Raw genomic sequence first — 4,018 nt, 5'->3', positions numbered from 1 at the left:
TGAAGTGGCAGAGGCAGGGGATCACACAGTACATGGGTGAAACACTTTAAAACACAGTTCCCCATGAGTTTAAAGCAGGGGTGGGCAAAATGTGGCCCGGGGACTGGATGCAGCCTGCCAGGCCATTCTATCCAGCCTGCGGGGCCCCTAAAAAATTTAGAAAATTAATGTTTATCTGCCCTGGGCTGCTTGTCATGCAGCCCTCAATGGCTTGCCAGAACTCAGTAAGCGGCCCTCTGCCCAAAATAATTGCCTGCCCCTGGTTTAAAGCCTGCCAGCCTGGTTTGCTAAGCTGAAAGAAAGATAAATTTATTGAAGTCGTTTAGGAACAATATAGTTGAAAAAATAATATACTGCAGAAAGGACAAGGCGACAAAAATGGAGCACCAATTAGCTCATTTTGTCAAGGTTCAAAGGCCACATTGTTATTTGAGTTGATGCATTAGACTATATCAGTTATGATATATTCTCTCACATCAAGAATACAATTATTTACACTTCTGTAAACTGCCAAAGGTTTTACATTGCCTTTATGAAATCTTATTCCCTTCCTAATAAAACTGATAACTACAACTGAATCCTAAGAGCTAACCCATGCCTTGAAGGCAGAGACTGCTGTTGAGTATTCTGCAGAATAAATACAGCCTCTCAGAGATGTTCCTTCATGTGTAGGAACTGCAATTATGAGTGACCCTGATGCATACCCCCTCTTGCATTCCTGCATTAACAACAGCCACAACCTAGCCCTAAGGTGAATCTATATTAAATGGCATCCAATCCGCACCTCATTTTACATAACTTAGCCCCTTTTACCTACCGAGGGAATGTCTTAGTCTTGCTAATAAATCTCACATAACCTCATACAGGTTAGAGAAAGAAAATCTCTAAGTGGGCACAGTGATGTTCTTTGCCTGCACCAAACACCTGACATTCCTTGAATATTGGCAACCTACTGACAGGCAGTTTGGAAAGGTCAGCAGCCCCAGAGGCTGTACATTCTGGAGTGGAAATGTAAGAATTAAGGCATTCCTTTTCCTCTTATCTGAAGTTATCTGCCTAAGAAAACAAAATCCAGTTACTCGGGTAGTTTGCTTCTGGCCCTGCTTTGCACACAAACCTTGTAATTCACAGATGTATTTTTTAAGTTGTTACATTAATAACTATTGTTTAGGCTTTTATAGATGACAGTAAAAATAAAATAAATTAAAACTATTTCAATCACAGAATAAATTATTTAACCAAACCAAACCCCCCAGGGTCATTAAGTTTCAAGATAATACGGCAATTTTTCCTTCTGAAGCCTCTTGTCCTATTGGGTATCACTTCCACAAGTAGTCTCATTAGAGCCAATGGGCACCTGTACACACCACGGGTTTTAATCCTCATTAAATTAAATAGGTTTATAAAATTTAAACTTGTTTATTTTGGAGCATCACATCTGTGTTTACACAGACTAGGTTTTCAAATTAATTAAGTCTTGGAGCATTGCATCTGTGTTTAGACACACTAGGTTTTTACATGAATTAAGCAGGATCCCTGGCTGGCACCACAGGAAAGCGAGACAGTCCAGTGTTGCCCCCCCCAGCCTAGGGCCCCCCATCCATCCTGTGCCTGTGCCCTGCCACACAGCTGTGGAAGCAGAGAGCTAGCAAACCACACAAGAGATAAAAAAGCAGAAGCAATAGAAAACAAAAGCAACCCAAAGGGGTGAACTATAAAAAAGTTGCAGTGCGATATTGTGGACAAAGAGGCTTATTAGTGTCTTTCAGTGCCTCTGTATTTGCATGCAACAAATCCATGGACACAATGCTTTAATTCCCAGCGATCCAAACTAAACTACATCCAAGGAGTTTTAGTTGAATGCACGAGAAAGACTTGAAAACCCGGAAAACCCACTTGTGCAAACAGTCATGCAGTTGCAGTGCAAGAAAGGGCAAAGAATGTGGTGTGTAAAAAGGCCCAATAGGATCATTCATTTATATAAGCAGAGATCAATTTCAGCAAGGGGTTGCAGCTTCAGACCCCCACATTTACCTCATAATATTTTGTAACTAACACACATTCATCCATACAAAGAGACAGAGAGAATCTCTACTGTTTATCACCCCAAAATACATCTAAAGTAAACTACTTGGGTACAAACGAGGACAGAATTTAGCTCATGTAAATTGATTACTGTGAAGCACCCATTCCAAGATATCTCCCTGCTTAATTATCATCCCAATAGCTTTCTGGCAATTAAGAATGTAGCAACACAGTGCCTAACAGGATTTATAATAAAGCCCTTGATAATTACTCCTCTCAACTCAATCTGCTCTGATAGCAGCAGAGGTGGTAAAACAGAATTAAGGATTCATGAAAAAAAATTAGCGATGCATATAAATACAATCTGTATAAATGTTTTAACTTATATTTGCCAATTCCTGGATACTGTTTTGATTTCACCCCAATCCGCTTCATTTACTTAGTAAGATGCATTTCACATCCTCAAATCAATTTTGTCAGTATTCTTCACATTCATTAAAATAATCACTGAACTGTGATGACACTAGATAGAATTAAACAGGATTGTCAATATCTGTCAAATTACTCCCTGGCTTTGTTTGTATCCACATATGTTTTAGATGTTTCACATGCATTATATGCATCTAAAATGTTAATTTAAAAACAATTTTTAAAAAGAATTTTAAAATAACTTTCCCCCCCTACATTTACTATGAACAGTACAGATTTTTATGCTATTGCTATTTTGAATAAAAACAGAAATCTAATGCCGACAAACAGCAATAACTGAAATGTACACATAAAGAATTTGGTCTGTTCTCTCTCGGTTTCAGATTTACCTGCATTTATCCTTGGCACTTACGTAATTAAAGAGACTTTAGAGACAGAATCAAGCTAGTTTTCAGAGCAATGGTTCTCAAACTTTTTTAACTAGAGCTCTTAATTTTCACTTGTTTTTAACTATGGAAAAAATAAAGGAGCAATTCTTCTGTTGCAAAGAGCTCAGAAAAACCACAACAGGTTATAATGTTTTTCACACTATGGATTCCTATTTGATATCTCTGGGTACATGCAGACATTACATTTAAGCTGACATAACTAGGGTCAGGTCAATCTAAAGTCATTTTGGGAGGCTGGATTGGGTAAAAAAAATGGGCAACCCAATCTAAATTAGTTCATTTGAGGAAGTGAACCAAGTTAGATCAGGAATGGGTTGACCAAATGTCTGCACAAACATGTTCAGAGCACAGCCCCAGAGCTGGGAAAGCTCAGCCTCTTGTTCCACCCCTGAGGCAACACTCTTCCTACCTGCTCCACACCCTGACCAGGCTATTTTTGACCCCCTAACCACCCCCCCGCCCATCCCCAGATGAACAAGGCCTCCACAGACCCACCAACCCCTCTCCACCCAACCCCTGAAGTCATCGCTCACACTATCAAACACCACAATGGCTTCAGTTGGCCCTGCACAAATAATTCACTGCAGAACAAACATCTTTGTATGTGAAGTTATCCACATGTATCAGAACTTGCAAGAGTTGGACAGTCCTGCATTATTAACAACATAGGTAAGGCCTGTTCTTAAATATACAAGACCAAATTATTTCCAATACCTTATTTTTATCTTTTTATTTTATTTTCACATAATCACAGTATTTTCCGATTACAGATTATAAAGTAGCAAGTACCTGGCAGCTGAAACAGCAATTTACGCTAAAATAAATGGCTTTAAAGGATTCCTTTCAAATTTCTGTTCTTCTTACTTCTGTTTCAAAGCTGATAAGCCACAAAACTAAAATCCTACAACAAATAACTAGCCTGTGCAGTTTGTGCTTGCAATTGTGTGTGGTTACCTGCAGATTCCAGCTACTGTATGACCTCCTGCACAAGTGAATAAGGACAACAAGAAGTCCTTTTTTAAATACATAGGGAGTAGAAAGAAGGCCCCAGGAAATGTGGGGCCCTTGCAGGACAAGACGGGGAATCTGGTTGTCACGCCAGACGACAAAGCCAA

At 39.3% G+C, this 4,018-nt stretch overlaps 1 protein-coding gene and 1 long non-coding RNA gene across 2 annotated transcripts in view; both read right to left on the bottom strand.

The window, feature by feature from the left end:
* The window catches only part of TMEM163 (transmembrane protein 163), a 290,879-nt gene that overhangs the window by 124,302 nt on the left and 162,559 nt on the right, over nt 1-4,018 (bottom strand). The gene's annotated exons all lie outside the window — the stretch shown is intronic.
* The window catches only part of LOC109301367, a 17,244-nt gene continuing 13,826 nt past the window's right edge, over nt 601-4,018 (bottom strand). Inside the window, exon 3 of the long non-coding RNA XR_002098520.1 lies at nt 601-612. This is a non-coding gene — a long non-coding RNA (uncharacterized LOC109301367). The remainder of the gene's footprint in view (nt 613-4,018) is intronic.

This window comes from Gavialis gangeticus, unplaced genomic scaffold (genome assembly GCF_001723915.1).
Source record: "Gavialis gangeticus isolate Ggan-Ray unplaced genomic scaffold, GavGan_comp1, whole genome shotgun sequence".
NCBI classification, from domain to species: Eukaryota; Metazoa; Chordata; order Crocodylia; family Gavialidae; genus Gavialis; species Gavialis gangeticus.
This window is presented reverse-complemented; position numbering and strand designations above follow the sequence as displayed.